The following is a 22,244-nucleotide window of genomic DNA, read 5'->3' on the forward strand; positions in this document are numbered from 1 at the left end:
ACATATCAGCTCCAAACACAAACTTTGTTTAATTATCTCTTCAGATTATCTCAGGCAGTGCAGTACTACCCACACTGCTAGCGATGGAAGAAATTTCCATGTTGGCTTCCAGCAAAGATTTATATAATTGTACATAATGTGAAGATCAGTCACAACATCAAAAGGAAAACTATTTTTCCTTTCATGAGATCTAGGATTTTACTGTTTGTTCACTCATTTGTTTTGCCAACAGCTCTGATCATGATCACACAGTATACAACCCTATGTTTTTTAAAAAAAAAACAGAAACCAAATCGGACATGCTAATGGAAATGAACCATAAAGTGAGGGCAGCAGTATAGTATCTAACATTTCTGCTAACAATCTATTTGTCACTTTTGTGGACCACAGTTAATTAATATTCTATAAAGGTCTTCCAAAAGCTGAATACCTCTCAAGCTCTGAATTCATGGGGCTGACCTTAGACTTTCTCAGAATGATTTTTAATGCAGTCTGTTATCAGCAAAACCCGTTGAAACACATGTCCCATCTGCCAGTACCCCATTTGCAAAAGAGCTTCTTATACTTGCAGACAGTAAAGCTTCTGCCTGCTTCCCTCTCTCCTCTAAATACCAGCTGTATGGTAATGAGCACAAACAGCTGAAAAATACTGCACAGTAACAAAGCTGGTACGAAGCGGGCAGAACAACGCTTCCACTCAATGAAGCAGTTGTGGCATGAATTTAGCAGATTAGCTATTGAGCTGGGGTGGGGGGAGGTCTGGAAAAAATGTAAAGGGTCTGCACAGATAGCAAGAAAATGAAAAGAGACCCAAGGGGCACAAGCTACCAAAGAAAACCCCATATTCTAAAGTACTTTTGTTGAACTGCATGAACCAATTCTTCAAGTTTTCTAAGGCTTATTCCTCCCGTACTAATGATATGCCAAATGCTATTCTCATCATTTGCAAGCTCAGTTATTTTTTAAAGGAGGCAACTTGTTAATGGAAGTTTTCCATTCATTAACAAATCTCTTCATCAGCTGGGGGCGGGAGAAGTCCTTAAGAACAGGAACACACTCTCCTTCAGTTTCTAGTACTTTCAGCATGTGTGACCAACAAGCACCATATTATCTATTAACTTTTTGTATAATAGTCCTCCCAGCCTTACCATTCTTCTAAAGCCATTTTGAAAAATGCTGACAACATCCATACTATCCTCCAGATACTGACAAGCTTTTTAAGCAGTGAGCATAGAAGACACATGCTTTTAAGAAAATTCATGCGTAACTTCATTCAGCTGACATGTGCATACAAGACACACAGTTGGCTATTTGTTTATGCAAATAGCTAATTAGATATATGCTCTTTGGGTGAAGTCTAAAAATCACACATGTACTTTTACACTTGAAGTTGCATGCTTCTTATCTATTGGCAGATGTGAAAGCTGTGTGCGGTTTTCATACATTTATGAAAATGTATGACATGCATGAAAAAGCTAACATGAAAATACATGACTCTCTTCTGGTTTGTGATTTCCCAGTGGCATCTAGAGTGTTACTGTTGCTTTTGAAGAACTGGAGCCTAATGCTTTCTAAGAAAAACTTGGAAAACATGGTGTATTGTCACTGTCCCAACAAGCACTCTGTCAACAAATGGCTTGTTTTTGGTTTTTTTTTAATTCTTCATTTTAAAACCTTACTGTTTCAATTCTTCAGCCTCCTAGCATTCGTCTTTTGAGACAAGTAAGGCTAGTAAGATATTTTTCAAAAATTCATCTACTAGGACATACTGAAATGAAAACACTATATTGCTTCTAAAAGTAGTGAAGAGTGAAAGCCCCCCATCTGAGGGTAAAAAATTATATTTACCTCTAAGGTCATAATAATACAGCTCCTAAGAAAGTACATATAATCTTTTAACCTTTATACATCACACTTAGAGAGTTAAATAGAACACACATACAAAATTGGCTGTGTTACTGGCTTCTTTTCACTGGTGATCATAGAATAAACAAAAAAAGAGAAAGCAATTTTCTAAGGGCATGAAAGAACTTGTCACGCGGCTATACAACGGCATTCTCAAATGACATTTTTATTGCTCATGTCTATCATAACCCTGTAATAAACAGAGGGGAAAAAAATCACTAAGTTTGCTGCAAGTCTCCAGTTTTCCATTCTCTAATTTCAGATTTTAATGTAGGTTAAATCTATTGAATTTAAGTTAAAGACTGTGTACTTTCCTGTGATCTTTCCTGGAAAATTCTAGCACACATTTCAAAATCTTTCTTGTATTTTAAGCACTTCAAGGAAATATTGATGAATTTATAAAAAAATAAAACAGGTAGCAGACATTTTTTTTCACATACAGAGATTAATAAAATACTCACTAATGATTAATCATGAGCCACCAATTGGCTGAAAGTGTTGGTTTCAGTCTGCATACTTATTTCCAGTTTTTAAAATTATCGGTGGTTGCCATAATGTTCTGTACTTAAAAAATATCATCTGTGTCATTTTCAGTTCTGACTTTTAAATCTGTTCTCTAAATTGTTAAATACGCACCAGGATGAAAACTGCTTTAAAACACTAAGCAACTGAAAACATTTATTAGGAGAGAAAGTACAACATTTTATGAAGAGAAAAAATAAACTGCCAAAATTACTTTGGTTCTTTCCAAATATATGCATTTCTTCAAATCAACAGCATTCCAGGAGGAAGGAATGTGATACTACAAAAGTGCGGAATCTAGGTGGTATGTGTTATGCTACTAACCCAAGTTTGCCTTGCTTCTTATCTTTAGAGGGGCCCAGGTTCTCTATAGAATTATATTTACCTTTTTGGACTATGGTCCTGACCTACAGACTGGGTGCTAAAGCAGAGTAAATAAACAGGGAAAGCCCCACTTATGGTAGAAGATTAGACTTGAAAGACGCAAGACTTTTGCACATTCCATATGTTTCATATGAAATCATCTAAGATTCAATGTTTTACCACTTAAAAACAAAATTAGACCTTCACAGAAAGAAAACTGAAGTTGTCTACAAAAAAACCCCAAACAACAAACAACCACAACATTAAAAAAAAAAACAAGGCTACACAGTACACAAGCTTGCCACTGAAAGCGGCAGAGGTACACTCATTCTTAAAGTGCAACTTCAAAACTGACACTATTTTATCATTTGGACAAAATACCAACTACATTAACCATAACACTGTCATAAGACAAAACCAGATTCAATGCTGACTCTTGATACAACAGTAACACCAGAAATAAATCACAGAATGGTTTTGGTTGGATGAGACCTTCAAAGGTCATCTATCTAGTCCAACCCTCCTGCCCCCTGTGGCAGGGACACAGAATCATAGTATTTAGAATCATAGAATCATTAAGGTTGGAAAGACCTTCAAGATAATCACGTCCAACCATCAGCCCTACACCCCTGTGACCACTAAACCATCTCCCAAAACACCACATCTACCCATTTTTTTAACACCTCCAGGAATGGTGCTTCCACCACCTCCCTGGGCAGCTTGTTCCAATACCTCATCTCCCTGTCAGTAAAGAAATTTTTCCTAATATCCAGTCTGAACCTCCCCTGGTGCAACTTGATCCCAGAATCACTGTGTGAAAAGACCTTCAAGATCATCAAGTCCAACCATTAACCCAGCAACCTGCCAAGTCCACCACTAAACCATGTCCCTAAGCACCTACACATTTTTAATACGTCCTCAGGGATGGTGACTCAACCACTTCCATAGGCAGCCTGTTCCAGTGCTTCACAAACCTTTTCATGAAGAAACTTTTCCTAATATCCAATCTAAACACTCCCCTATCACAACTTGATGCCATTTTCTCTTGTTCTGTCACTTGTTACTTGCAAGACCAATATCCACCTTGCTACAACATCTTTTCAGGCAACTGTAGATTTGCAACTAGCTCAGGTTGCTTAAGGCCCTGTCCATCCTGAACCCTTCTGCTGAAGGGTCATCCAAGACTTTTCTGGGCAACCTGTTCCAATGGCTCACCATTCTCATTGTAAAAAATTGCTTCCTTTTATATTTTCTTACTTATACCTAAGGCCTATACCTGTAAACACTATTTCAGACCATAGATCCCAATACAATGATCCTTTTGTCTGCAATAGTAATTTTAAGAGACACTGACACAGCTACTGCTTTGGATTCCAACTTATTCTACTTGAGAAAAATGTATCAGGCATCTGCAGTAGTTCAGTGCTCAGAGTCTCAGGCAATGTATATAAAATGGGTGCCATTAACCAGGAAAATGTTCTTCAAATGTACTTTTATCTCTAAAATACAAAAAAAATAAATATCAAAAAAGGAATCAAAGTTGTTCTGTTGATACCCTTTTTACTTCAAACCTAGCTGTACTCCACCAGTATTTGTCCATACTCTTCATGTGCTTCTAGTACGTGGAAAACTTTAAATACTATCAATAATGAAAAAATATTGAGTATCATCTATAGTTATGAGTATAAACAGTATCAAGGAGAAAACAGTGACTCATTTTAAACAAGAATGATCTTAAGTCATACAAGGAGCTGCTGAGGGAACTGGGTATGTTTAGTTTGGAGAAGAGGAGGCTGAAGGGAGACCTCACTGCCCTCTACAACTACCTGAAAGGAGCAGTATTTAGTAGTGATAGTTGTATATGGTGTATATACATGTGTGTATATATATACCAGTATATGTAAGTAGTGGGTACTGGCTTCTTCTCCCAAGCAAATAATGACAGCACCAGACAAAATGGTCTGAAGTTGCAGCAGGGGAGGTTCAGATTGGGTATTAGGAAGAATTTCTATACTGAAGGAGTGGTCAGGCACTGGAACATCCTGCCTAGGGAGGAGTTTGAGTCACCATCCTTGGAGGCATTAAAGAAACGTGTAGATGTGGCATTTCAGGATGTGTTCTAGTGGCCGAGGTTGTAGGCAGTTTTTCTGGGTGTTTTTTGGTGGAGTGTGTGTGGTTGGTTGTGTTTGTTTTGGTTTTTGTGTCTTGATGGTTGGACTCTGTGATCTGAGGTCCTTTCCAACCATGACAATTCTGTGATTAACTGTATTGACATTTTTGGATATTTCCTTAACCTAAAAGGATTAATATACTTCCAAGTAATGCATGTACACACATGTAAAATAATGTTTCAAACTGTGAGCTTTCAGAACAGATTGAAATGTTGAAAACAGATGATTTATAGACAGCACTATACTGCCCCTTCATGTTCAGTACAAAAACAACATCACACAGTGCAAGATATCACTGAAAATTAACATGGTAACTATGTTAAACTGTAATTTTCTTAAATGTTTATATACAATGTCCACTCTCCTTCCAGTAAAATACACAGATAAAATAAGAAAACTAGCATAAAATTAAACTTGTGCTTTATTGGGAAACCATTTTTTTTAAACTTTGATATTCAGTTAGACCTTTCTCTTTTAAAAAGGTAGCGAATTTTCCATCTCGAATTTAAGAACAGAACCAATTCAGTTAAATTTTACATTGGGGGGAGGGGGAAAAACTATGGGATACACACGAATGGACAGAAGGGGACAGAGAGACCATACTAAAATGGATATACTTAGCCATCAGCATCAATTGCATGAGAATGGCAATGGCATGAGAAACTGCTTCTCAGTGTCTAAGCTATTTCATACTGCTTATGCATTCCTGTAACTTTTAAAAGAATAGTTTTTCCACAAGCATCCTTTTTTATCTTATTTAAAATTCAATTTATATGTGGTTTGTAATTCTATGTTATATCTGTTGTTCTGATTGGTGTATGGATTTTTGCTTCAGGCAGCATTACCTCCAGCCAAAAACTTTAGATTAAATAAAAAAAAGTGTCCCATATTTCTACAAGGTACATCCCCCAGAGTAACATTAGTATGTGTTTACATCTTGTGGCCAAGATACTAATGTAGAGTTATGGATAATTTCTAAAAGTCTTGGTAGGGTAAGAATACATTTTCTGATAAAACATAACTAAAAAAAAAAAAAAATCACAGAAAATGAGGCAGCAGGAATTTTCAATTGGTTTGCAAGTAGATACCTAATAACTGTAAGCACACAGTATTTCACAAGTACGTGGCACATCCACACAGCTCAAAAACCTTTACTAAGGGGAAGGTGAACTTTTTTCATAAATAATTCAATCTTCTAATGCATAACCCTCATCCCTCTCCTGCCCCTTCTTTTTTCACTATTAATGATATTAGTTGTGGATAACCTTCTTGCTGGCTTAATCTCTCAGCCTTTTCAAAAGTAAGAACTTAAACAAAAAAGCAAGAAATATATTACAATTTATTTTCTTGTGTGAGTAAATCTGTATTTTCCACCTCTTTAATGCAGCAGAGCTATTCAGTTTGAAACTGAACACTAATGCTGAGAAATCTCGAGGCACGTGAGTCTAATCTTCATACTGTTCTTGAACCACATAAAAGATAATGAGTTTGCTACCCTATTATGAAGAAAAATAGAGGAATAACCTCGGGTATTATTTTTCTGTATGTTGTACAGACATATGGCAAGACAGAAGTATAAGGAACTATTTTCCATTTCAATAGCTGAAGCTTGCTTGCACTTGAAAGCAGTGGCCAGAAAACCAAGAGAGGAACAAATCATGCTATCAGTAAATTTACTACATTAATGAACAGATTTCTTAGGTTTTATTACCTATGTTACAGTTAGCATTTCTATCCACATCTTTTAAGAGAAGTCTTTTGCTACTCTAGAATAAAGTATATTCATTGTTCATGTTAGTAGGAAAAAAAATATGTACATTCATACAATTTATTCAGATAAATTAACATTTTCATCTCCATCAATTAATGTGTAACTTTTCTGCAGAAAATCCATAAAAAATAAACGGCAGAAATTACGTAAAAATTGCCATTTTAAAAATTTTATGCTCAAAACATTCAATGTGCTACAAAAGTTCATACGGTACATGAGACAGTCATAGCTTTAGGTAGAAAATGTGTCTTAGAAATCTCTTTTCCTTATAAAATACCCTAACTCTATTCTGTCTGTTACACTGACATGGTAACAGTACACTAGAATTCTTCCTTGTATGGCACCATTAAGCTATTCAAGTTAGCTGCATACAAGCATAACTTTTTCAAGGAGGAAAAGGATTATCAACACTTATGGAAAAGGGTACAAAACAGTTCTCTGAATTAGGTATTTTGTAAATATATGCACAAACTTCAGTGTAGCTTGCATTCTTCACAGTAATGGTAAAAAGGACACTTAAGAGCATTCTCCCAATTTTTACTCCCTCCCCAACAGTTTCTAGAACATTACTATTACTGTAGCTTTGTATTTAAGAATCCAGTTTGCAAGGATTTCTTACACAGCATCTTCAACATGGTCAGAGTAAGGCACCACCACACTAACTGTTGCAAGAAATAGTTTCTAATTAAAAAAAAATAAAAATCACAAACAATGGCATGCTAGATATAGCAAAACCCCATTTTTCCATAACCATAAAGATAATAACCAAAGAATAATAACCATGAGGAACTGAAATTCAATCTTTCTCTTCTGACTACATGCAAGTAGAGACAAGGCAACTTTAAAGACAAGACAGTTGTTTTAGAATAAATCTTGAAAAACAATTACAGTTATTTCAGTGACAGTATCTGGGCCATTATGTATTTTATTTCCTTCTCTGCCTAGTCATCATGTGATTTTTTACACCACAGTGTCAATCACCCTACTATATGGGATCTTTCCCTTAAGCATTCTGAGCTTTGAAATGAAGGTTCAAAGGGAACCACCACGTCCTCTTTGGAGGTTTCTCCTCTATGAAAGAGGTTGCTACACCAGGTTAATTGAAAGGTTTCTGATTAAGAACAGGGATTTGTTTCTATCATACTGGTGGTGGCATCTAGAGGTCAGATCTCTTAACTACAACTAATGCAGCTTTGCAAGCAAGACATAAACCAAGATTAATAAAAGAACTACGGCATAGTTTGGCTGTCCAACACTCAGTGTCAGGTCTTTTTATTAAAAGATTGGATTTTCAAACAAGTAATGATATATTCTTTCTCAAGAACACATTCTTGTCTAAGAGACTTCACTGTATAATCTACAATGTCACTTCTTAAAATGATGTCAAGTTCTTGTCAACTGGGACTGCCACCCTGGGAGTAATAAAATAATACTTCAGTACTCTCTGCTGCTACAAAAAAAATCTGGTTTGCTGACATGTATACACAGGGACAGCCACATTTTTGCAATACAGGTCTGGCAGCTTGGTACTATAGCCACTCAGTTTTCTGTTCTGTCTTTTGTCAGTCTCACTTTCTGTATCTCATGTAATCTGTAGCTAACAAGCAATGCTGTATCTACACCATAAGCCTAGGGCTGGTGTGGAACTGCCTGGCTTTCTCCAGCCTTTGATAACCATAATACTGCTAAACAGTTTGTGAATACAAAGCATCTACCAAAGAAACCGAAAATGCTGATTCCCTTCAAGCAGTTATTGTAAAGAAGCTAAACCACTGCTAATACCACATAATGTGCAGCTCAAGTTGCACCTGTAGATATGCAGAATCTCTCCCAACTTCAATTTAGACCAACCTCCCAAATGCTCCTGACCACTTCTACTTTTTCTTTTAGATGAGAATCAGATTCAGGAAGTTTTTGTATTTTTATGAAAACAAACAGCTGTAAATCAGAGCTCAAACATCCTCTTCCACAAATGTAGAAAACACATTATGCACTTTAAATGCAATGGTGATTTTTCAACACCTAATGAAGTTTACAAAGGAGTAACCTCAAATTCTCTTTTCAGAGAGTCTCAATAGCAGTATTTAATCCTCCTGCCTGCAACCTAATGAATACAAACTATTCAGACCCAATGAAGTAAACACATTTTCAGAGTCAAAATTACACTTTCAGAAAAAAAATCATATATTCCAGACATTTTTTCCCCCTTCCAAATTAAACATATATTACGTATATCACAAAAAAAATAAAAATAGGTTGGTTTCATTATATCCAGTTTCATTTATATATTGCAATTTTCTTATAATTCTTGGTAAAGAAATACATACAAGTTTACTAAAAACAGGACAGTAAAATCTGAGGATTATTTCATTCTGTGATCATTTCTTAACAAGCAAGCTACACCAATGCAACAGCTGAATTGTACATCCACAAAACCGAATGCATTCCTAAAGCCTCACTAGCATGGAAACTTGACAGCAGAGAAAAAGAAGAAACCATCACAGGACCTTTAACAGGCCTCTCCTCTTAGTGGAAATCATACTATTCCCAATGGGACTAGGACAGGATGGAATTGTCCTATCTGCCTTTGGCTTTGTGCTAGATGCCATCTAGACCAGGGACTAGTCAGAACATTATAAGTGTCCAGTTCTTTAAACACTTTATCATCACAGAGACCTCTTAACTTGTTGCAACTGAACACGTGGCCAGCAAGTATATTTCCATTTTGGTTGAACAGGAAAGAAATTATTCCTACTTTGTCAAGTCAAACAAGGAAAGACAAGAGATTCTTAGCAGCAGCCAGCTGTTCTCAAGTTTGGAGAGTAAGACAGCAGCTGTCCATGAAAAGGATATAAGGCAGGGTTACCTTAGTTTTCAGATTTGTTTATAAAGCTACTGCTTAAAATTACACCTTGGTTCTTGTCTCCTTTCTAGTCTCCACAGAATAAAACCCATGTGCTGGAGGCAAGCTGGGAGAATTTTTTATTCTATTATTTTTTAAAAGTGAGTAGGGGAAGGACTGGAGAAAGAAAAAAATGTTTCCTAATACATTTCAAGACAAGATGCAACATTTCTCACAAAATCACAGAATTATTTAGATTGGAAAAGACCTTTAAGATCAAGTCCAACCACTAACCTTGCCTGCTGCCAAATCCATCCCTAAACCATGAGTCTAAGCACCACATCTACAGTATCTCCAGGAATTGTGACTTGACCACCTCCTTTAGCAGCTTGTTTCAGTGCCTGACAGCACTTCCAAGTGAAGTTGTTTATACTGAAAAAAAAAAAAATTATTATTTTAAAGCTAGAATGTAAGATAACACAAAGGGAAAGAAAAATGAAAAGAAAAATGAAAAGGAAAAGAAAAACGAAAAGGAAAGAACTTAAGGTTTGTTCTGCTGGATAATAGTAGTAAATTTGCTAATTTGTCTATTTGCAAAAATCCTTAATGAAGATCCACCTAAACCAGCCCAGATAAAGCTTTGGTGTTTGATAAAGTTTTTGATGTCTATAATAGATAAACATCACCAAGGGCAGAGTCTTACAAAGGAGAGCTGCTGCTACTTATTGGCAAGAAACTACAAGGAAATCTTAACACTAACTGCAAGTAATAGAAAACAGCATCTACATCTGTGTATGCATTCTGAGGATTATTATGAAGCAGTAGTAGATAATGAGATGCTATGATACCCAATTCTGAATGGAAAAATAAAGGAAGCAATTACCTACTAGCTTTAATATTGTATGCTACAGAATGAAAATTACACATTGTATTTTAAAAATAGACCATGAAGTTCACAAGCACTGTCAAAGGAATTTGAAGTTCAGAAAGGTTTTTAGCATATTTATCTGTAGCAACTGACATTCTTTTAGACATACTAAGATGGCTGTATATATTAGGTTTTTAATAGGGCAGCAGCTTTGTGATCAGTGTCATTACATGCTTTGGAATGCCACATCCAATATGTGGTACTCTGATGCTTCAAAGACAACATACACTTGTATGCCTTCTCTACTGGAATTCATACTGATTTTTTGTTGAGAGAAAATTTAAAAAGCTTATTGATAATGCTAAGCTAAATAAAATAGTTGGACGATACTCTTTTAAGGCAGATACAATACAGAGGGGACCACATATGGAGAAAAAATTACTGAGGGAACTATTAGAGAGAGTCCAGTGGAGGGCAACAAAAGATGACTGGGCGACTGGAGCATCTCTCTTATGAGGAAAGGCTGAGAGAGCTGGGACTCTTTAGCCTGGAAAAGAGTAGGCTGAGGGGAGACCTTATTAATGCCTGTAAGTACCTCTAGGGTGGGTGCAAGGAGGATGGAGCCAGACTCTTCAGTAGTTCCCAGTGACAGGATGAGGGGCAATGGGCACAAGCTAGAACGCAGGAAGTTCCACTTAAATATGAGGAAAAATTTATGGTGAGGGTGACGGAGCACTGGAACAGGCTGCCCAGGGCGATTGTAGAGACATTCAAGACCCACCTGGATGCAGTCCTGAGTAATGTGCTCTGGGCAATCCTGCTGTAGTAGGGAGTTGGACCAGATGAGCTCTACAGGTCCCTTCCAACTCTGACAGGTCTGGTATTTATTCAATTGCTTCTTTTTTTTTTTTTTTTTTTGGCTACTTTGCAGCAGTAATTATTTTTCCCCTTACTTTCAGTATTTGTTTTAGAAAATTAAATCAGCAACATCTATACAAGAATACAATCTCTTCAAAGTCCCAATGTTTTCATTTAGTTCCCTTTCTCCACCTCCTCCTTCCTCTTTTCCCCCAAATTTGTCTCCTAGTAAGCAAAAAAAAAAAAAAGCAGTACTTAAGGTTTTCAACAGTTTAGTCTCAAGACTCCACAGAATATTAATTCCCCATATGTCTGTATACTATCAAAACATGAACTGCTTCTCAAACTTCTAGTAAAGAGAGATCAAGGCTTGAAATTTGTGCTACATTACAGGAATACAGAAAAAAGTTGACCAAGAACAAAGTGTGTGCTCTGTGTCACCACTCAGCAAACTATGTCTTCCATGAAAACGCACAAATAGGCATTTCATGGTTCTGAAGGCTAAGGAAGAAGGCAAAACAACTCTAAGACACAAACTGAAATTAAAATTAAATGAACAGTGAAAAGTAATTTTAAATTACATTTAAAACCACTACCTATCATACTTCTTTTTTTTGCAATAGATGTCATGTTTCACCCCACTGAGGTTTGATTTGTGTGAACCCAAGCACCTTTGCAAAATGGCTTATCTAACTTCTTTCAAATTCATACCTATAAAAATACTGCATATACCATCACTCATTAAAATATATTAAAACTATTACATATTTTGCTGTTTATATAATGAAAATTAGTTATCTCTCCATAGAGAAGACACTTCAGTTTAAAGGGGTTTTGCTCACCAATACTGTTCATGCTTATATAGTGCAAATCTGAATTACAAATCTTAAAACCCCTAAGAAAATATGATGTCTCGGAGCCAATTATTTAATAACACGTCTCATTTTTTATATCAACATACATACACAAAAGACAATGCTAAGAGCAAGTAAACACAGGTCTCTTGAAATATTAGTTGTATTAGGCTTGCAGTACCTGATGTGACTGGATAACTATGTCTGAATAACCTCAGGTGACATAAATTGTCTACTGAAGGCCAAAGAATAAGCTGAAAGTTTTCAGCAATTATGTATTCATACAGTCTATGTGTCCACTGCAAGGAGCTGTCAATGTTACCTGTTTCTATAAAGCAGGTCCCCCAAATCACAGAGGCACTCCAAATTAGTGGAGAGGGGTGCAAATTATGGGTTTTACTATTCCTGTACTTCAGAGACCATTGTGAATGTTTACTGCAGGTTTCCCTCTGTATCAGGAAAAAAGAAACAGAGAAGTCAAGGGGTGTGTGTGGGGGCTGTGGAAGCAGAGAAAGTTTCCACGCTTGCCACTCCTCACTACCATGTTTTAAAGAATTATTGCCCTGAAGCTGTCTTGGATGTCTTCAAACATTCACCCTCTCCACACACTAGAAAGAATAGGTCACTTCTGACACAAGTCCTTCCTAAACCGCAAAAAGTAAGGCTGGATCTGCTAAAGATGGCCATAAGCAGAGATATGCAGTATTTCTGGACATTTAAAACATTCACTTGTGTGCCCAAATTAAAATGGGCCAGCACTTCAGAACAGGAAACTATTTCCTCTTGACCCTCTCAGAAGTTTGGATGCCTTCCCAGAAATCTCAAGACTGGCGCAGGGCTTAGTACTGTGACTGCAAGACAGCTGCATTCATTTTATACAAGGCACTAAAATGAGAAGACATCTGGATACAACCCTTCATGGGAATACACAGGAAAAACGAAGGAAGACAGGTTGAACAGATGTAATAAACTGAGGTGGTGCCAGGACCAAAAATTGATCCACATTAATCAGATGCTCCAAAGAAATTTCATTCAGTAAGGCAGCCATATGCAGGCCATTTGGAAAGCTAACTTTAGTTATGCCAACAGATCTCTTGGAAACCCACAATCACTCACAGCTTTGTACAAGGCAGCTCAAGCTGCCTCCTCTTCTCTGGGAGAGAACTCCCTGAAGTTTTCCCCAAAGATGACCAGCTCCTTATGCAACAAAACAGAAGCAGAGAAGAAACCGAAAGAAATTTACAGCATACTAATTTGACAATGAAGCTTAATAATTCCAATAAAATGATAACTTGCTCTAACCCATGAAAGTGGAGAAGTACCTTAAAAAACACCAACAAACCCTAAAATTAATATTTGCAATTTTAATCCACATAATACTACATACAAATTAGGCACCAACCAAAATAGCTTCTGTTATTATACTAATCCATTTTCTTTCTAAAATGAAGAAGTACTGCTACAGACATATGTCCTTAATAAATCTAGAAATTAATTTCAGGCCTCACATTAATTGCAATTATTGTCAAATTTTTATAGTGCAAAGTGACTTCAACACAATGATATTTCAAACACAATGAGAAAACTAACAATTTCCATCAGACACAATTTTATACCATCAGATAAATCTCAGTCAGAAATAGCACAGACATCACAGATCCTGCCATAGGCTAAAGGGATGATGTAGTCTCGCCTTAATTTGTACAATTAGTTCTTTGCCATGTGCAGTGTCTGTTAGATAATTTTACTTATTTCATGCATCAATGTGAGTGGAAAATTTAAATAAGGGGCAAGCTCACATGTCTAATACAAGAAACAAACACAAGATTATTATTGTTTAAAGCAAACATTCCTTGCGAAAAAGAAAGGTGCACAAGCATCTATTCTGGATGCTATTCAAGAGAAGAAAATTGGTTCCAACTGTGAGGGTTTATTATCTGTCTAGAGATAATAAAGCAAGGGTAAGAAGTATTGATTTATATGTGATATTTCAATATGTGATTTATTATATTAAACCTAAATGCATGTATTTTAAAAATTAATAGATGCTGTAGCAGCTGTATTTTTATATTTCTTCAACCTGATGGCTTATCTGGTTCAATTAGGAAATACCAGACTAGCCAGCTACATATAATTCCTTGTTTCATTAAAGGAGGTGTGGGCAGGAAGGGCTTCCCAGAATTGCATCTGGCATAAGAGGAGATGCAAAGGACTGAACATCGTGGGTGTAAAAAGGCAAGAAAGAAAAAAGAGATGCTTTAGAAAAGCTACATGGACAGAACAGGCACTAGACAGTAGAGGACTTGTTTGATACCCTGGTATCCAGACAGGATTTGAGGTAGGGGAGGCAAAAGAGGGTAAGACTGGGAGGCCATGAAGAAATTAATGCTAAGAATTCAGTCTGAAATTTCACTGACAACAAACCACAGGAGAAATGCAAGATGGAATGTAGTAGTGCTGCAAATATGTTAAAATTGCAAGCATTCTTGCCAGCTGCTGCTGTTATCATGAGAAGTAATCTTGTGTTAGGGTTTATTAATAGCAATGTGCTTTGGAAGAGACTGCCATTTGTACTTACAGAACACTATCATGCAGACTGACTTAGAGCAACAGTAAGTATAGTAGTAACCTAAGCATAGGGTAAAGTAGGAAAAGAAATTGTGCTAAAACATACCAAAAATACCTTTGTAGCACCTCCTCTGCTGTTCTTTTTAAATTTTCAGAAAGTGAAATTCTGTTGAGAAACTATCCTCAGAAAGAGAGCAGTATAGTGCCATCTACAGACTCCCAGCCTGTGAGCCAAGACACAAATTTCTGTTTCAAGCAGCTCACAATACATATGTTTCTATTCCCATTTTGTCTCCATTTTTCATTTTTACAAGTAGTAAGCTCTTTTGCATACCATATTTAGGACTACATTATTATAATATAAATAGTGATATTTACAAACAAAACTATGCTTTACAAACCCACGTCTCTATATATAAACGGAGGCATCTAAACAATAAGGAAAGATGCTACATGATACAATGTCAGTCCAGGATGCAGCAACGAGTTACCTTCATTACACACCAGCTACATTTTAAGCTGAAACATACTCTGGCTACAGAAACTGGAGTTAAATGCAATTTTAGAAATTCCACCAGAAGGTACATATATTAACATACCTTGTCTCCAATTTACAAGTATTTACATATTAAGGATTCCTAAAATAAGTATTTTACCTACCAAAGTCTTCTAGATACAAGTTGCCTCTTTTTCACAATTTACAAATAAATTCTAATACCTTGTATATGCAAAGCAATGCAGCACAAGCTTAATAAACTATCTGAAATAATGAACAATCCAAAATACAGAGGAGAGAAAGAACCATATTTTACTAATTAGGGCACCAAACATTTGCCATCTTTGCCACATTATTATACCATTCCCTGTAAAACAAAAACATTTCCCTAGCTAACAAAGTTTGCCACTTATATTAGCATTTGCCAACTCTTTTCCTTTGATACCATTTATAAAATAACTTGGGTTAAGGCAGTATTGCTAAACTCAGATAATTCATAAGGGAAAAACATATACAGAAGAACATATTTAGACTTTGAGTATAATATTTGCATTTTAACTCATTCTTCTCTCTTTATCAATCAGTTTAGGGTCAGCTGATCTTTGGTGGTTTTGCAATATATTAGAATACGATCTAAAAAACAAATGAAAAACACTTCACACACAAACTTTACAGTATTTTGCCTACTACTTCAAAATGTCACAGTAGTAGCATAAAACTAGATTTCCTGTATTGCCTTCTTCCACAGGACCAACATTTTCATGAGACATACATAAGCAGCATTTCTCTTTCACAAATGTGTGTTGGCAGCATAATAAAATGTACTACAGTTTGGAATTATCATCTGAATGTTTAAGAAATATCATTACCCTACTTCATGGATCTTATATTTTACTATTAAAATAATGTCTATCTGAGTGGGAAGTAACTAGAGAAGTTTTTCTGAAATGTGATCAAACTGCATGTGATTACACAAATGATCTGCAACTATCTTATCTTCTTATCAGAAGACCAGTTACTCAAAAAGTATTTTAAGGAACACAACAAATGAAAAGTTCAGATTTCCTTGATTAAAAATAAAGGGAAAATTCATGCCAACTCCAGTGTTGTTTTCCTGCCTTTTCAAAAAACTGAGTTACATTATAACATTACTTGAAGAGAATTCAGAAAGATCACAGAATCACAGAATTGTCTGGGTTGGAAGGGACCTTAAATATCATCTAGTTTCAAACACCCTGGGTGGGCAGGGAGACCTTCCACTATCCTAAGTTGCTCCAAGCACCATCCAATCAGGCCTTGAACAGGGAGTGGGCATCCACAGCTTTTCTGGGCAGCTTTTCTGTTCCAATGTTTGTTGTCCCCATGCAAAATTGTATTTTCAATCAATTTTATCATGAAACAAAGACAAATAACTGCATCAGGGGCTGGACAGAGGGCAAAAGTAGAGAGGGGAAAAAGAGACCCACTTTTAACAGAGGATGAATAACAGCAAGAAGTGGTGGGAAGAAAGCTCAATTCACAGTCCAAAACTATGTGAAGAGCAAGTGTGACAGAGCAGACCAGAGCCTCAGAGTTTGGAAGAACAACACAAGTCGAACAGCATCACCAGGAATGAGATATGATCTTTGTTCTGAGGAGTGAACTATTTCACCTGGCAATGCCATCACTGCCTGACAGTAATGGTTCATTACATAAGGAATGACAATCAATTGGTTGTGGTAAGTGGCAGAGATGCAAATGCAAGATGCTAATGCTACAACCCTGCCGTATGACTTGTCTGGGCATCACTCTAGTTTAGTTCAGCTTCCACTCGAAATCTGGGGAATGCCAGAACAAAGACTGCCAGTTAAAATTAATTTGTCCTCTTTGTGTTTCTGTATTAAGAGACAGTCATGCCATAGTAGAGCATTTTTTACTCACAAAGGATCTTCCCCATACCTGAGAAACATCTGTTCAGGAAATTAAAATGGCTTCATTTGTTGCAGGACAAAAAGTGTTTACTTAGTGATACAAAGGACTGCAAGAAGAGAAGAAGATGATTCACAGTTCAAGCAATTAAGCAATAAAAAAAGTATTTAATTACACATTTCATGAGTTCCCCTCTGGCATGATCAATCAGCAGAGAGGCAGCTGGGTCAGTTTATGGCATCACTGCTGTCTCCCATTTCATCTTTTCTTCTGCTGCATGCTATAACCTCCACAGTTTAAGATAATAAAACAGACAAGCCTTAAGCAGATTAAGAGCTTTCGTAAAGTCAAAACAGCAGGTATGAACAGCTCAATGTGAATAACAATAAAGGTTTCTAAAGACATCTAAACAACTGGGCACAAAGCAGTAAATTGCCCAGGCAACCTTCCTTCTGAAGGAAGTGACTTGAAGGGAAGTGACTGACTGCAGAATCGTCCTAACATGCTTTTAGCATCTGTACCTGCGCATCAGTCTGTAACAGACAGCACTGCTCGTTGCACAAGAAATGGAAGATTTAAATGCATCAAAACCACAGAGCAAAACATTTTAGCCAGCATTAAATATAAATGAGTTTCCGATTGCTGCTTTTATCTTAGCCAGAAATAGGTGGAACAATTTAAAAGTGTTTCTCAATGAGTCAGTAGGGTGACAGAGAGGAGGATCACTGAATACTCTGAAAATGCATTCTCTGGTAGTGCCATAACGTGCTGCAATGGAGGTTCAGAGAGGGGAAAAAAGAAAAAGAAGCAAACAAACAAACAAACAAAACACCTCATAAACTCCCAGCACAAATTCAGAAGTTGTCCAAGTATTTTTTACCAAGTACAGCAGGTTGGACTTGATATGCACATTTTAGCTAGCAATGTTATTTTTTCCAGGGGACATAAGGAACAGCTGTTTGACCAGCAAACTAAGTGTTCCCTCCCACAAATGGCTATCTTAAGCCCAGAGCTTCTGTAACATCCCACAGAATGGGAGGCATAGACAGAAGCATACTTCTGCCTGTAACTAGTTCTACAGAGGCATAAACACTAGCTACATTTGACTGCATCCATGGTTTTAAGGTTAAGAAAAAAAAACACAGAAGATGGACTTTGGTATGACTTGGCAAATTTCTTGTAAGCATGGCTTGAGAGACCCCAGGGCTCTTCAGCTGCATCAGGCTGAACTACTTCACTCCAAAAGGGTGAAGAGGGTAATGATTAGACTACCTCTGCTCCACACTGAGAAAGTAAATTACATACTGCTTTTCTTCAAGGCTATCACCTCACATTAGAAGAACTTACTCCCCTTATGAGAAGAGATGAAAGGCATGCAAAAAGCAGATTCAGGCTAGAGATACTGCATATAGTTGAAGAGGAGGAAAGAGTTTGATACTCTAGATTATTTATTATCTAAAAGGAGTTATGCTCTAAGTAGTGTTACAGAAGAGTCAGTCTTGCTCAGTTCTCTATCTTTTTGTTACTGCTTTCCTTTCACTCAAAACCATCTGCCTTTTCAGTTAAGTTCCTTCTGCTGGACCTCTGAAGTACTTCTGTTTCATCCTAAAGATCTTCCAAAACTGAAACTCCAAAAATAATAAAAGCAAGAAAACAAACACTAAAAATTTTAAGTTTAAGAATGAAAAGCAAAACCTCTTTAAGGTTGCTTTATTGTAAAAATTTGGATACCCAGAACAACGTACACATTCCTTTATGAGAAACAAGCACAGGCGACAAGAACAAACTTCCTTTCATATAGATATCAACTGATAAATCCATGATCTGTACTTCCATTTGGGTAAAAATTCTAACGCAAACAAGGGAATTTGAAGTAAAGGCTAAACCAGCTTTGAAAGAAAGTAATTTTTGAAAGCCACTTGAAGAGGCTTCTTACCACTACTGGCCATCATGCAACCTCTCTGCCACAAAATCTAGAATCAAAACATTTTACACAGCATTTACATACATTTGTCTGACAATCAAAAGGGTGCTTTGGTTGTCTTAACACAGAAATGAAGACATAAAGGAACAAGTCTAAGTAAGTTGTCGATGCATATCACATTAGTATTTCAAATACATTATTAGCATACTAGTCAACCAGAGGAAGAAAAAGGAATCAGGAGTCTCATTCCATGAACCCCACTATAGTAAAAAACAGATCGATACCATGTATAATGCGTAAGACCAGTAGATGCTCTAATATATGAAAAACACAGGCTGGTATATAAATCAATGCTTAAATGATTTATCCTGTGTTCACCTAACAAACAAGCACATCCTACAGAGGAAAGTATTTCACTGATGAACTAAGTTGATGAATTACTGAAATATTGTTGGATACATTTTAAGGGTGAGACACACATATAGCAAAGATATTCTCACAAAACAGTCCAGCAAAGCAGAATCTTTGGTGTTTCTGACAGTATGGGCACTGGAAATTGATACACTGACTTTTCTAGCTTGGAATACCACAGGGTGTGCAGGGAAAACCCTGCTTTATAATTCAGTGCTACTTCAAGTCACGTGAAATGAAGGAATGCTCCAAGCGCACAAGTCACTTTACCAAATTCTCCAGCTTATTAGTAGTTCTTAAAAACATTATGTTCAATGTGATGAAATTGTTATACAACCAACTCCAAGAAAAAAAAAGTACTGCAAATTTCAGGAAAAATAAAAGGAAAATTAGAGAGGGAAGAAATCTAACTTTAAAGTACAACTATTGAAATAGTTAAAATTGTAACACTTCATAAGGAAAAACACTTCTGCTGTTAGTGGTTTAAGAGCAGTTTAAAGGAAAAATCACACAAGTAATAGACCAATATTTACTCGACTGAAAATACTTACCATGGCAAAATATAGCACTTGATTTTTAGAACACACACAATATGCGTTTCTATCTTTATGCTCAATGTTCAGCTGCAGTTACATTGCACTGAGGAGCTAAATGATACCCGATACCTGGAGGGTGTAATACTTGAAAGGTATTAATTGCTTCTTCATATTATACTACAAAATCTGCTTCAGTGCCTACAAAAGATACGCAAAGAGGACCATGGCTAATTCTACATTTGACAACACTGCATCAGTGTTCTCAGTGACAGCTTTGAAGGAACACATTCCTTGTTTTAAGTACAGTAGTTTTAGAGCTATGCACTGAAGTTATTCTCAAGTGCTACACAAATAATGCCAAGTAATACTGTTTTTAAAAGGATTCAGATTAGTGGTATTGCAGACAAGCGTTTTAAACTAGATGAACAAACTGACAAAACGCAGAGGGCCAAACTGTTAAGTCCTGTGACCATTTATAGTGCACTTCTTGATAGAAGCCCAATATAACTAATGCAGAGGACGCAGAAGCTATGAATTGTCAGCTCTCATAACAGAAGTATTTTTACTCCTAAAGATCACAGTACACATTTTTAAGATGTTTTGCTTGGTTTAATGTACTATTAAGGAGGAGAAGAAATGAGTTCAAACAAGGAGAAGGTCAATAATCTTTAAGTCAGGTCAGTGTCTGAATGGCTCAATCATACACTTGCCAGGAAAAAGTTGCTATTGTCGTATTACCAAGTCAATAACCTAGAAACAAACTGTAGCTCCTGTTCTAAAGCACATCAAGTTTAGATTAAAATTGTGCGGGAAAAAATTCAATGTTAATTGAATTGTTAATTGAATGTAGAATTTAAGAAAATGTATCTAAGAGTTGCATACTGGTGAGGTCTTTGTATCAGAACTCATACTTTACATGAAAATACTTTGTTGTTTTTTCCTATGTTTAATAAAATGGTAAGTCTACATAACAGTATTTATTCTCTCGTCTGTTGATATCCAAAATCAGAGGAAGGTTTTGTGGTTGTTGGGTTTTTTTAATATGCAGAATTAAAATTCAGATATTACATGCAACCTATGCATGTTAACATGGAAGAAGCCCAATATGGTAATCATTCTGAGTTACGTGCAGACTTAGACTATTGCAAGGCATGAGACTAAAGGTGGAGCTCTTATCTTTTCCAGTATCAGCAGCCATCATACTGAGAATTATTAATTTCAGAAGATAAATTTAAATAACTAAATAATTTTTAATAGCTTAGTTTAATTTCTTAGCTCTTCCTTAGCACTGATGCTAAATAAAAGTAGCTATTGAGCAGCTTCTTAAACCCTCCTAGACCTAAAAGCTCTGAGTTATTAAACTGATTGCTTGAATGTAATGTAGGACATGACCACACAGATAAATCGCGGTCATTTTGGAACAATCCAGTGCCTTCAGAAAACTGCTTTATAAATTGATTTTTCACATTTGCAATAAGCTAATGTGCAATCACAGTATGTGCGAGATAAATGAAATAAAATTATCCAAAACATATTCCAAATGCTTATTTTCAAGCAAACTGTTCTCAAATTATGAAAAATTTGAAAGCACATCTAGTAAAATAGAGGGTCATACTTTATCACTTCCATCTTTATGAAATGTTCCTATTCAATGTTCAGCACACACGTATACTACCCAATTTCAGAAAAAATACTTTTCTGAAATGCACACGTTCCAATACTAAACAGTCATATGCGTATATATATATTCTAATTTTTGCATTGCTGTGGGTTGATACTACATTGCTGGCTTTTAGCATATGCTGTATATCATTTACAAATAAGAAGCACTCTCAGACTTGCAAAGCAACATAGAAAGAAGAAATCTTGCAACGGTGATCTGAGTATTTCATCTGAGTTTTAATAACTAAGCTTACTAAAAAGAAGTATTTTGACATTCAAGGAAAGCCAGCACATTTACAAAAGCTGAGCTAGGTTTTAAAACTTGCATTAATATATGGAAATATATTTATTCAGTAGCAACACAAAACTCAAAGTACTGTTGGGAAAATTCATTATAAAGAGCAAATTTATTTATAACTTTACTGATAAAAGTTCCAAATAGTAATAAGGAAGAAAAAATAATTTTACCTTAAAGAATATGAGTTCAGCCGTACGCAAACTGAGTAATGAAATAATGATGTAAGCTGGTTTGAAAATACTTTTTATTGAAAATGTTATACTGCAGAGATAACAAAATTTAAAAGT

At 36.1% G+C, this 22,244-nt stretch overlaps 1 protein-coding gene across 4 annotated transcripts in view; it reads right to left on the minus strand.

Moving 5' to 3' along the window:
* Window positions 1-22,244, minus strand: part of FBXW7 (F-box and WD repeat domain containing 7) — a 187,633-nt gene that overhangs the window by 59,321 nt on the left and 106,068 nt on the right. The window lies entirely within an intron of this gene.

Source organism: Apus apus, chromosome 4 (genome assembly GCF_020740795.1).
Source record: "Apus apus isolate bApuApu2 chromosome 4, bApuApu2.pri.cur, whole genome shotgun sequence".
Taxonomy (NCBI): Eukaryota; Metazoa; Chordata; class Aves; order Apodiformes; family Apodidae; genus Apus; species Apus apus.